This window comes from Mustela nivalis (assembly GCF_964662115.1).
Source record: "Mustela nivalis genome assembly, chromosome: 3".
NCBI lineage: Eukaryota > Metazoa > Chordata > Mammalia > Carnivora > Mustelidae > Mustela > Mustela nivalis.
Window position 1 is genome coordinate 132,423,458 of NC_139022.1, and position 14,370 is coordinate 132,437,827.

The following is a 14,370-nucleotide window of genomic DNA, read 5'->3' on the forward strand; positions in this document are numbered from 1 at the left end:
AAACCCAGGATTCTCTATTGTACAGACTACACTGTCAGGAGTACACTGGTACAACCATGAAGAGCATTTGAAGTGGTAAGTCTAAGTTCATATCTAAAATTTCCATGTTCACTTCCAAATGTGTACTTTTAGAAGTTGTTTTTTGTTTTTTTTTTAACTTTGCAATTCAATTGTATTGCAGTGGATGGAGCTACAGTAATGGTGGTGCAAGGTACACAAGGGTCCCTGAATCCACTGCATATGCAATATACAACAAGATTTGACCAAACCCTCCCACAGGACCTCTAAGGCTTTAGATGTGCTAGTCTGGACTCCAGCTTGGAATCAGAAAGATCAAGGTTTTGTTCAAACCTCTACACATATTCACTAAGTGACCTTGGACAAGTCATCGAACGTCACTGTGCCTTGGTAAATTCCTTTAAAATGCGAAAGACTAAGTAGAACCCTCCCTGAATAAAATGAAATGAGAGAATACATTTAACATGCCTTATCTAGTTTGTACTCAATGAATAATATCTGCTGTTTGTGCCAATTCTTTTGTAGTTGTTTTTTTACTAGTAGTAGTTGTCCTAGTGTTTGTTGCAACAGCACATCCAAGTTCTGAGCTAGGGAAATTCTGCCTGCTCCTTCCCTCTTCAGACATACCAAACTGCTGTGGTGACTCCCAAACACCATATTGTTTCATCTCTTCTATGTCTTTTTATATGTCCTTCTCCTTTCCTGGAAGTGTCAGTCCCCTGTAAATTGGCCTGGTGAAGTCCAAATCACTGTCTGCATTTATGAAATTCACCCCAACTCCTCAAGAGAGCCTTAAATATTCCTTATCCCATTTTTCTTAGAGAGGTCTCCCTAAACTGAGCTGGTAGAGAACAGGAACTATGTTTTATTTTATTTTTTTTGATGCTATATTCCCAATACCTGGCATTAGTGGCTGGCAGGCTGTAGAGACCTATGTAAGATGCCTTGGCATCAAGAAACAGAAAACCCCACATCAAACTGGCTGAGCATTAAGGAACCGTGCCATCTCATACAACACCATGTACAGAGGCAAGATGGGATCCAGGGCTCATGCAATGATTCAACATCACATCAAGAGCCTGGCTCTTCCCACCTTCCTGCTGCCATCTCAGGGAGGTGGCTTTGCCTTCACGTGGAGTCTTCATGAGCATAAGATGGCTGCCACAGTTCCAGGCCTCTCATCCAGGTACAACAATAACCAAGGAAGAAGGAACCATTTTTCTCCTGTGTCTTTTTTAGAGTGGCCCAGAAGCCCTTAGCATACTTCTGATACTCCATTTCCCAGGATTAGGTTTTATGTTTGTTCTCAAACCATTCACTCGCAGGGGAAATGAGATTACCATGATTACTATAGGCTAGGGATCAGCAAACTTTTTCTGTAAAAAGCCAGACTGTAAATATTTTTAGGCATGGAGAACCATACAGTCTCATTGCAACTATTCAATGTACCCTTACAGGACAAAAGCACCCATATATAATGTGTAAAAAAATAAGTGCTATTATGTTATGTTCCAGTAAAACTATTTATGGATGCTAAAATTCAAATTTTATATAATATTCATGTGTCATGAAATAGTCTTCTTTTGATTGTTTTTCAACTACTGAAAACAATGTTGAAACTATTCTTTGCTTGAAGGCCACACAAAAACAGGCAGCAGGTCAGATTGGCCCAACGTCAATTGTTTGCCAACCCTTGGCTTAGTGTTTGGTGTCAAATGTAAGTTTAAGTGCCATCTACCATAATGTCCAAAGTGCATAATAAATATTTTAAAAATTAAATGAATAAATGATTCAAGAGAACACAGTTCTTGCCTAGGAGAAGTTCATATGATATACATGAATATGATTTCGAATATGATTTCCTAAAAGATATGTCTTAAATAACTGCTTTCCCTAATGATGGTGGAGTTAGCAGGACTAAACAAACAGAAAATTATGGTTTGTGACAGCTTAGATGCTAAATTGTGAAAATGGAAGGTAAATAATTTTTTGTGTTAGGATGTGTGGGAAATACAGATTTGAAAAACCCTTCATGAATCTAAAGTCATAAAAGGTTTGCTTTGATGGTAAGTAGGTGAAAGAGATTACTTAATGGGTGTTTTCTATGTTAACATCTTCTGACTTCACAATTTTCCAAACATAATGTTGCATGTATCCTGATGCAGGCGAAGAGATAATTATAGAGTAACTGCTTGCACTCAGTGTAAATTAATCAAATGTAAATTAAATAAACTGTAAATAGAAGATACTCCTTAGCTGATACGGCAAGTGAATCACCTCCATTATAGACTCATTTTTGCAAAATTACATCTAATCATAGTATTTTAAGATAGTGTTTGGCAAAACATCTCTAAATCTGTCAACAAAAGCAGCGATTACTTCTTTGCGGCTGAATACCTTTGCCAACAAACACCCATCTGTCTGGAAAGATTTATGTATGATTCTGCCTAAAGGCAGGGCTAAAATCTCAATGACCTCTGGAGGTTTCTTTCACCTTTGTGCTCTGAGAGTCAATAAAAATTCATTTTAGAGCAATACTGCAATCCTTAAAAAACTACAAACCCACGATGTAATCAAGTCTGTTCCAAGAATCCCCAAAATAAATATTCTTCTAGGTAATTATATAACTTATTTTGCTTGATCAACATTTTAATCTTGCTTGTCAGTTGCGGCTTTAACAGAGTCTAACTCCTTAATATGACTCATAAGACCCAGCATAGCTGCAGTTGAAGTCAGCACTGTTCTTTATGCTCCACTGGACTGATTTCCTCAGTTCTTCAAGCACATGGCGCTTGCTTCCAGGCCTTGGATCATGCAGGTCCTTCTGCCTGGGCCACTTCTTTCCTCTTCCTATTTCACTCACCCATTGGTGTGGTTTATGTTTCCTCTTCCTTCAGGCCTTGGATTAGCTTGGAGGATCTGGAAGCCTCCTTTTCTCCTCCTACCCCATCATGGGTTAGGTGCACCTTCCATGCATATAGTGCTCTGTACTTGTTGGCTCCTTTCTTCATATTTATAATCCATGTACTTTCCTGTGTATTTGTTAGTCTCTTAAGAGTCAAGGACAAGAGCTGTGACTTATATTAATTACAATAAAAATTACAGTAAAAAGTAGAGGAGGCCAGGTCGTGAAGGGATTTATATGCCTTGCTAAAGAGTTTAGACTTTGCCCTGAAGGGTATAAAAAGAAACCACTGGAGACATTTGCTGTGCTCATCTACGACTTTGGAAGCAATATCAGAGAATGGACTTCAAGAGAGCAAAACGATGGATTGTAAGAGGTCCACACTAGAGGCAGCAAGACCACTTGGGAAGTGGTTTCTGTGAGAGAGGATAGATGTCTGATACAGCCGTGAATACAGTGAATGGAACATAGTGGTCAGTGACATTTAATGGGTAGAAATCTATACAGTTAGTGACTACCTATGTATGAAACTGAAAGACTGGAAGAGAGAGAAATCAAAGTTTGGACAGCTAAGCAAAGGACAGTGCTAGTTAAGTCAGAAGAAATCTAGGAGGAGAAGCAAGTTGAGAATGGGGGAAAAAGAAGATCAATTCCATCATAGACAAGCTGATTTCAAGGAGCCTGCAAAGCATCTAGGAGGAGATGATCAATAGTTGTCTGTATACATATGGATCTGGAAGTGACTAAGTCTAGACCAGAGAAAATATGAGATCCATCTGATTATAAAGAGCATTGAAGCCACAGGTATTTAGATCACTCAAAGAGAATGAATATTAAAAAAATAGAGGAGAGCTTGGCCAGAAGCTTGAACAATACCAACAATTCAAGGGCAGGTAAAAGAGGGGGAGATCATAAGGAAAACTGAGAAGTGGCCAGAGAGGAGGGTAAAATCAAGAGGAAGTATAGTCAAAGGAAAGAGAAAGTTCAAGAATGCAGATATTAGTAATCAGCTATGATTACATAACAATCATAAAATCTCAGTAACAAACTAGAATAAGCATTTATGAACCAGCTCACAGGTCTAAGATTCAGCTACAATGGCTGGGGCTGATCTGCCCTATGTGTCTCTCATTCTTTTGGGACCAGTAAGCTTCCTGGGGTATGTTCTTTTCCTAGTGATGGCAGAAATTCAAGAGGAGCATGTGGAAGCTTACAACACTTTTAGATTCTCGTCTCAGACTGGCACTGTACCACTTTTACCCATATTCCATCAGCCAAAGTAAGTCACAAGGCTGGGCTCCACACTACTGAGTGGAGAAGTGATTAATAGGAATAAGAATTATGACTGTGGCTGAAGCAATTTCATAAGAGGCTTAATAATGCCCTCAAGTAAAAAGTGACATTGCTCACTCAAATGAAAATATTGTTTTATGTGCTTTAAAACATACCTAGAGCCAGCGGCCTGATTGGCCCATCCCTTTGGAGAACTCTAGCATACCAGGGTCAGCCCCTACAAGACATACCCTTATAAGAAGCCAAAGGACTTCCCAGGAGAAAATAATTAAACTAATGTGATTGTGGGGTCAGGATTTGGTATCAGGAAGACTGACTTAAGTAAGCTCATAAGAAGGAAAGTTCATTGTAAGTACATATGTCGAATAGAAATGGGAAGCCATCAAGAATGGAGTCATATCTAGGGGCTGAATACCTTCGCTGGTTTTCACATAGGTCTGATGGTCTCTTTTTCATATTATTTTAGCTACTCTTTGCACTTCTGCATAATTCTCCCCACTTGTCAACTGGATACTCCTTGTACTCATACAGTTTCTATTCCATTCTAAATTCTATTTGCATGTAATTCTGGATGTCTGTGGCTCTAGCTTGGACCATTTTGTGTCCTTGGGCTGTCCAAGTTTCCCAGTTCAAACTCCTAAACGTGAGATATGCATCTCTTCAACTCATTTCTCACACTAACCTGTGTAACTGGCAAATTTATTAATTGGTTATCCTTGAGTCTTATAGCTGTCCCTAATCTAAATATTTGTGACCCACTGGAGGGAGGTACAAAGAATAAGGAAGTTTCCCTCAGGAAGTACTATGGATAGGAAGGTATCTGCTGAACTTTCTAGTATAGGGAGGTTCCAAGAACATTGGAATTAGGATTCAAGAAAGAGCAAGTAAAATGCTTACCCTTCAACTATTGGGAGAATCCCTACACAGAAAGTTCATCCTGAAGGAAGAAGGGTTGGAGATGTGACTAAAATCCACATCACTGATCTATTATAGATATAAAGAGAGATTTTAGCAAGCTATGTAATGGAATGTTTCTTGTTTATCTCTCGGTCCAACTTCACTTTCAGGAGCTTATCTCAAGATTCTTGAGAAGAACCAAAGAAGTACATGGAATATAAAATTATAATTCTGGGAGAGATGTAAGAGAAACTAAAGCCACACTGTTTGAAATCCCTATTCAAGGAATGAGATGGCTGGCAGAAGGTCCTCCTCCCACTTCCCACCTCACCGAAAGGAATGATACAATAGGGCAGGAAGGACCAAAGTCATGGTCGTGTAAGATGACTGGTGAGATACCAAGTCAACCAGGATGGCTATGTTTGTTCTTCCTACATTATCAAAGAGGAAAAACAATCTTAGAATAATGAGCTAAGAGTTCCCTGCTACTTCATGGCATTCTTAAAGGGAATCATTTGAATTCCATTTCACAAGATTTGATTTCCATCCAGGAGCACAAGGAATAGTCATCCATAGTGTCTGATAGTAGGGCTGTCACTGCTCTTTCCACAGAATTTATAGGGAGGTATCCTTAGTTGATCATGGGGCAGATTTTCTTCTCTATTCTCTAGAAATTATTCAATGAACACTAAGAATCTTATGTTCCAAATATGAGTTGTACCACTACTCCCAACCAAGGATGTCTCTGAGTACTCGATTGCTTTTTTTTTTAACTGTGCAACTACTCTGCTTACAAATGAGTCAGATCTGAGATAAATGATAACACTGGAGACCTAAAACATATTAGAAGCAATTAGAGAACAACAGAGAACAGCATATGACCAAGTGTCACACAAGAGAGTACAAATAACAGTTCAAAGAAGGCAAGGTTAAATTAGCTAGAATCATGGTAATGGGGTCAGGGATAAAGAGAGGATTAAATTTGAGCAAACCCCAAGGAACCAGCTCTTAAGGCCATTAAAAAGGCTCCAAAGTACTTCTCTCTTCCCTCACCCTCAAAAATAAAAGAAAATAATAACAAAAATGTATAAATAATTATTTACTTTAATTTTTTAAATAAACATATGCCACACCTGTTTCTTTTAAAAGGAGGGAAAAGGTGTTAGCAAATCAAGCCATAAGGTGTCACAAATCCAAGAAGGTTGGAAATCACCACATTCAAGTCCCCCTTGGGTTTGGAGAGATTTATGCTTCTTAAAGGCATTCAGACATTAACAGCTCAAACCCCCACACTGTACCCTGGCTTCATTTAAAGGACCCATAGGTCAGACCAAAACACAACAGAGCTTTATATGCCAATTTTTCTTGACTCTCTGTAGGTCAGGGGAAGTTAAGCTCATGTAATTAGGGGATAAAGAGGGAGGCTGGGAATGGGGGATGGAAGCATGATGAAAGTTCCAGAGTTTAAAGGCTCAGTAGGAAGCCAGAGGAAAAGTCGATAAAGTCATGTCTTTATGAAGCATGTGTTTTCCATGGTAGAGTAAACGTATTTGCCATTAAACCCACGGAATCTTTCTCTGTGACTTGGCACACTCACCCACCTGTGGGGCAAGGACAATTCAAAATCATTATGATGATTGTGAGACCATTGTTATCTCAAGCTGCCTTCCCAATTATAAAATATTGATTCAGTTACATTCAGTCTAATATCAGCCCTAACTACATTACATTAACTTTATTCCACAATTGAAAATCCAGGTGACTTTTTGTAATTCTCTTTTAAGTAAAATTGTTGATTAATTAAACTATTCATAAAAGACACCAAAAAACAAAGAGGTTCCTCAAAAGTTCATTCTCAACATGTAATCATCAAAAGAGGTCAGTAAGCAATGACCAGCAGCAATACAAACAAAGCAGTGAAAACCAAGAACAGCCATGGCTGAGAAAATAAATGAAGAAAATCCCATAATCCTCAGAACAAATACATGGAAAGAATCTTAAGATTGTCCCAATCACAAACATCAATACTCATATAAATGACCAGATCCCAGAGTCAGTCTCCCAAATTCCCGCTGTGCTATTAACAAACTAATGAAACCCATGAGTCCTTCAGACTGAAGACAAGTGTTAATGGATCCAGTGAGCTTCTTCTGAAAACTGGGTATCATATTGATGATCATTTACACTACATACTTCCACCAGCAACTATTACCAGTGGTATTCTTGTGACAACATAAAATTGCATGTTGTTAGTCAAATAGGGTTTGTCTATTAGAAATTTTTGAAATCTATCGCTACAAAGAAGAAAGAATTTTTAATGTTAAAAGTTTTTTCAGTCTCTTTATTCATTATCTATCATCTGTCCATCTTTCCATCCATTCAATCATTTCTCTCTTTCTTTCTTTTTTTCTTTCTTTCTCTTTCTCTTTATCCTCCCTTCCTTCCTCCCTTCCTTCCTTTCTTCTTCTTCCCTTCCTTCCTTCCCCCCTTCTTTTCTTCCAAGGAATGTGCACCGAGCATCTGCTAAATGTTAAGCCTTGTCTGGGCTTTGGAAAGACAGTGGTAAACAAAACAAACAATGTTCTTTTTTCAGTGTACTTTACATTTTAGAGAGGACAGGCAGATTTAAAAAATAGTAAATAAATACATAAAGAAAGAAAATCTCCTTTTATAGACCACCTCCTGTAATATTTCTTGAAGGGCTGGCTTATAGGTCACATATTTTTTTCTGTTTCTGCCAGCCCCAGGAGCTCCTTGTCACTCCATCCATTCTGAATGACAGACTTCCCGGCTAAAGAATTCTGGGCTCCATGTTCTTCTCATGTAGTACCCTGAATATGTTTTGCCAGCTGTTCTGGCTTACCAGGTCTCTATGGACGGGTCTGATTTTATTCTGATGTTCCTCCCTCTGTACTTAAGGAGTCTCTTCCCTCTAACTGCCCTTAAGATGGTTTCCTTGGTTCTAAGATTTGTGAGTTTTACTATTACATGCTGGGGAGTTGGTCTGTTCTCCTTGATCTTGGGAGGGATCCTCTTAAGGACAGGAATGCTTGTTTCATTCCCCAGATTAGGGACATTCTCAGCTGTGATTTGCTCAAATATATCTTCTAGTCCTCTCTCTCTCTCCAACCCCCTCAGAGATCCCAATAATTCTGACATTGGAATGTTTCATGACATCATTTATTTCTCTAATTTGGTTTTCATGGATTTTAAGCTGTTTGTTCCAGGCCTCCTCCTGTTCTTTCTTTTCTATCAGTTTGTCTTCCAGATCACCAGTTCATTCTTCTGCCTTGTTTATTTAGAGTATCTAGATTATATTGGATCTCATTGATAGCATTTTTAAGTTCTGCCAGATCAGCTTTCATTTCTGCCCTGAGAGAATCTATGTTGCCATTAATAGTATTCTCCAGCCTAGCTATTGTCTTCATAACTGTTACCCTGAAGTCTATTTCTGACATCTTGCTTATATCCGTATCCTTTAGGTTTGAGAGAGAGGTCATTGTCTCTGGGTCTTTCCTTTGCTGGGAGTTCCTCCTCCTAGTCATTCTGTTAAGTTGTGGTTGAGGGGATGTATAGCTGAAAATATTAACCACAATCCTGTCAAGGTGTACCCTGGGAAAGTTAAGTTCAGAGCAATTGGAAGCCACCACCACCACCACCACCAAAAAAAAAAAAAAAAAAAAAAACCCACACAGCCAAAATGAAACCCAAGAATAAGATTTATAAAGTACAAAAACAAAAACAAACAAACAAAAGGACCCACAAGAAAGAAAGAAAGAAAGAAAGAAAGAAAGAAAGAAAGAAAGAAAGAAAGAAAAAAGGGAGGGGTGAAGGGAAGGTGGGTTCTTTCAAGACACATCTCCAAAGGCAAGGGAAATAAAAGCAAAAATGAACATTTGGGGCTTCATCAAGATAAAAACTTCTGAACATCAAAGGAAACAGTCAACAAAACAACAAAGAAAAGAAGTAACCCATGGAATGGGAGAAGATATTTACAAATGACACTACAGACAGAGGGCTGATATCCAAGATCTGTAAAGAACGTCTCAATCAACACCCAAAAACACAAATAATCAAGTCAAAAAATGGGCAGGAGACATGAACAGACTTCTCCAAAGAAGACATTCAAATGGCTAACAGACACATGAAAAAATGTTCATCATCATTGGCCATCAGGGAAATTCAAATCTAAACCACATTGAGATGCCACATTATAACAATTAGAATGGCAAAATTGACAAGGCAGGAAGCAACAAATGTTGGAGGGAATGTGGAGAAAAGGAATCCCTCTTACACTGTTGGTGGGAAAGCAAATTGGTGCAGCCACTTTGGAAAACAGTGTGGAGTTTCCTCAAAAAATTACAAATAGACCTACCCTATGACCTGGCAATTGCACTACTGGGTATTTACCCCAAAGATACAGATATAGTGAAAAGAAGGACCATAGGCGCCCCAGTGTTCATAGCAGCAATGTCCACAATAGCCAACCTATAGAAAGAGCCAAGATGCCCCTCAATAGATGAATGGTTAAAGAAGATGTGGTCCATACACACAATGGAATATTACTCAGCCATAAGAAAGGATGAATACCCAAATTTTGCATCAGTGTGGTTGGGACTGGAGGAGATTATTCTAAGTGAAATAGATTAAGCAGAGAAAGTCAATTATCGTGTGGTTTCACTTATTTATGGAACATAAGGAATAGCATGGAGGATATTAGGAGAAGGAAGGGGAAAATGAAGGTGGGGAATTGGAGGGGGAAACAAACCATGGTAGACTATGGACTCTGGGAAACAAACTTAAGGTTTTGGAGGGGAAGGGTTGGAATATAGGATAACCTAATGATGGGTATTAAGGAGGGCATGTATTGCACGGAGCACCGGGTGTGATACGCAAACAAAGAATCATGGAACACTACATCAAAAACTAATGATGTACTGTATGGTGACTAACATAACACAGTTAAAAAAAAGGGGGGGGGGGAATCTCATATGATGCTTGGAGTTATATTGGAGTTATAGAGAACAGAAAACAAAGTAATAGGAGAGAGTCTGCTTTAGAGAAGGTGGTGGGGAAGGCCCCTGTCCGAGGGAGAAGTTACATTTGAGCTAACACTTGAACATGGAGAAAGATCAGCTATAACTCAAGGTTTCTCAGCCTCAACATTATTGATATTTGGGGCTGGATATTTCTGTGTTGTGGGGAGTTATCCTGTATATTATAGGATATTCAGCAGCATTCCATATTCAGCCGGCCTCTGCCCATGATTCTAGTGGCAACCCCACTGCTAAGTCATGACAATCAAAAATATCTCTAAACATTGCCAAATATCTATCCCTTGTGCAACAAGGGAATAGATTGTCATTGATCCCTGCTCAGGAATCAATGGACTATATGAAGACCAAGGGGAAAATCAACCCAGACAAGAAGGACCAGCACAGACAAACCCTCTGATGGAAATTAGCTTGATGCATTGGAAGAAAAAGGAAAAAGACCAATGTAGATGGAATGCAGTGAGAAAAGTTTAGAGTAAGGCAAGGTGAGGTTGGGAAGGTACCAGATGAGGCAGGAACTTGCAGGCCATGGTAGGATTTGCACTTAAGTCATGAAAACACATTCTTTATATGGAAGCTGTTAGTCCAGTGCAATAAAGAATAAGTGCATGAACCAGATTTTGGAATTGTCTATGTTTCAGCAATTAACTAAGGATATCCTTGATGTAATGTTCCACAGTTTGAGGACACTTCTTATATCCAAATGTTCATACCTAGAGCAGCATTAGAAAAGAATCATAATCATCTCCATTCTGATAATTGTCTCCACAGTAGGTTACCATACTGCATTAACTGCCCTTTGTAAAAATGCTCCAACTCATCTTTTAAAAGGTTTGCTCTGCGAACAAAACAAAGCAAAACAAACAAAAAAGGTTTGCACTGAACACCTCCAGTACTAAGTGAAGAAGTACTTAATTTATCACCCTGTGGACAGGATCAGGATGGTCAATGGTAAATAAATCATATGTCACCTTTGATGTGTGTTCAGTTTACATGTTACCTTATCAGAGGTTTAAAAAAAAAAAAAAAGGTCTCAAATTTTCCCAGCACAGACACATCTTTTGGAAAGTTTATTCTGAGGCAGGAACAAGAAAATTCTTCTCTTCCTATTTTGCCAAAAGAGAGATATAACTAATGAAAACTGTCTTGAACACTGAAATAACCATACCTTAACATGGTATGGTGGGTAATATAGAATTTCTCAGCTGCGTTAGATCTAGGGAAAGTAGTGCTGAAACCTGGAAGACCAACTCTTCAACACCTTCCAAATTTCAACTAAACAAAAGTTCCCTTCAAAATTACTCAAGCATGATTAGTTGAGCTGCAAGCTAAGAAATTGACTATATGTCAGAAATAACAATAAAAATACAGTGTGGAGCAATTTGTAAATGGTATGGCAGAGAAAGACTTCAGGTCATATTTAAAAAAAAAAAAGCAAGGAGATTTTGCAAATAAGCAATACTGACAAAGTGAATAGGAGAACAAAACACCTGTATCCTCCTTTCTGCTCAATAATCCTGAAAGCTGCATGATCTAGTGAAAAGAGTTTGGGGCAAGGAAATTCAGTTTCTAACTTGAATGCCACTAAATAATGGTCTGACTTTGGCATACCTCCATGATCTGCCTCGGTTTTCTTACCTGCTGAATGGGTGCAATAGTAGCAAGTGTACTTAACTCAAAAAGTGGGTTTAATAACCTAACATCACAAATGTGCAAAAATTACATATAAAACACAAAATCTTATAAGTGTATAAAGAATTATGGCCAGAAAATCACCTGGGTTTTACCCTATGAATAGTCTTTTTTGGGCTGAAAAGAAAATTCCAGGATACAATTCCATTTCAAATGGTCTACATAATCCACAGATCCAGATGATTTGTGGAGAATTCTCAGTTCGTTTCCCCTGCATGGAAACTGAGATACAAGAATGAGAAACAACTGAAAGATATCTTCTCTGGGCTTGATGTCAACAATTTCATTTATTCACATAGAGAATTAAACTCATTCATTCTTTCATTCATTCATGCATTCAACAGTAACTGAATGCCTACTAAGTGTAGGGATGGTGTTAGGTCCTGGATATGGAGAATGGAACGAGATCCTTGTCTGTGAAGAGTTTGTCACCCTATGGCTGACAAATAAGAGAAGAGGGAGCTCCTAACATTTATTGAACATAGAACTATGCCAGGTACTTTCTAGATGGTTTTACACATTTTACAACTATTTTCCAGGTGACAAACTGAGAAATGGGATATTTGAAAAATATCTTGCATAAAATCACAAAGCTCCTAACTCAGGAAGCGAATCAGAGCCTATTCATTCATTCACTCATATTCTTTATTGATTGAGCACCTACTGTGTACCTGACACAATGCCAGACACTGGGGATACAACAGGAAATAGACAAGAATCTCTGTTCTCAGGATGTTTACATAATTGTAAGGGGAGACAGATAAAATGCAATACACGTAAGTCTGCCTGACACCAAAAATCCAAGACCCATCCAAGCTGTCTTCCTCTGGATCACCACTGTATGGCAACAAAAAAGAACAAGGGGGAAAATACATACCCATCCACAGACAGAAAAAAGAAACAAACAACTAAGTATCCCCAGTAAACCAGAAAGCTACAAAGAATAAAGCCAGATAAAGTAGCTAGCAAGACACTAAAATGTCCTCTTCCAAAATCTAAATCAAAAATGTGTGCATTTACAACGGAGCACCTGTAAAGGCAGGCAGCTCACAGACCACCGACGGCACAAAGACAGTGCCTGTCAGGGCACAAACATGAAAACCACCTCTCCACCAGAAGGCCTGAGGTTTACAGGAATTAAAAGGCCTGGGTCCCTGGCTCTTGGAGACGGCGAGACAAGGCAGAAACATATGCCTGCCCGCCTGGCAACAGCTCTCCCTGGCCTGGAATGAGCGTGTCTACACCGTCCAAGGGAAGCTGGCAGCCTCAGTGGCCTCGGGTGGAGAGAAGCCGTCGCCAGCCAGCACCAGCACGGGGCTTCCCTACAGGCAGCTCTTGCTGAAACAAAGAGGGACGAAGGGAAGAACTGTGGATGTCCAGCCTCCAGGCTCAGATCTAAAACCAAGAGCAGCGCTGCGCTAATGGAAGGCCGGATCTGCTCCAAAACCTTGACACTGCGTCTGGGATGCAATCTGAGTAATTTCCTGATGACTCTTCTCTGCATAATGGATTTGAGTTATAAAGGAATTTATGCCCTCAGGACCAAATTACCCAGATAATTGAAGATACAATGAGGGGGGGGGAGGAGGAGGGGAAATAGAAGCAGCCAGAAAGGCCTCAATTACACGGGTTTCTCCTTCACTCTGAATGAGTTCAGCATTTGAATTCACCATGGTGTTTAATTTTTAAAGTCACTTTACATCCACAAACTGCCGTGTGTGGAGTACAGTGAAATCGCGTCAAGCCCTAACCTAACACGGGCTTGAAGATTTTGCAGCCTGGACCTACCACCCTCTCACTGCCCCAGTCCTCCAAGATGAGCTAGAGCAGCTTAATATTAAAATAGGGTCCACTAAAACCTGTAGGTAGCCAGGCTGGCTTTGGGAACTCCGATACATCCCCTAGTCATAGCTAAGAATTTGATGGGGTTTTTAAAGATAGGATGGTTTGAATTCCTCAGACCTGAACACCTACTCTGCTCCTATTCCTTTTTGCAGTATTTCTCATACTTAAAGAATTACTTGCAGAATTGTAAGCACAAAAATCACTAACTGTCTTGTATGAACACATTAAGGGATCTTCAAAGGCATTTTCAAATTCTATCGACCTCTGTGCTGACTTGACACCCAAACCCAAGGAAACTATATCCCCAAAACATTTTTTTTAGGCCTACCTTGGATACCAGTGGCTATAAGGCAAATTTGAAATCTTTTTCTTGTCCCATTTCACACTCATTGAAAGAAATTTTGAAATGTCAGTGTCTAAGGGTGCCTAGGTGGCTCAGTGGGTTAAAGCCTCTGCCTTTGGCTCAGGTCATGATCCCAGGGTCCTGGGATTGAGACCCGCATCAGGCTCTCTGCTCAGTGGGGAGAATCTCCCCCTCCTTTCAGCCTGCCTCTCTGCCTATTTGTGATCTCTGTCTGTCAAATAAATAAATAAAATCTTAAAAAAAAAAAAAAAAAAAGAAATGTCAGTGTCTAAAAAAAATCACATAAGAGACCCCTTATCCAC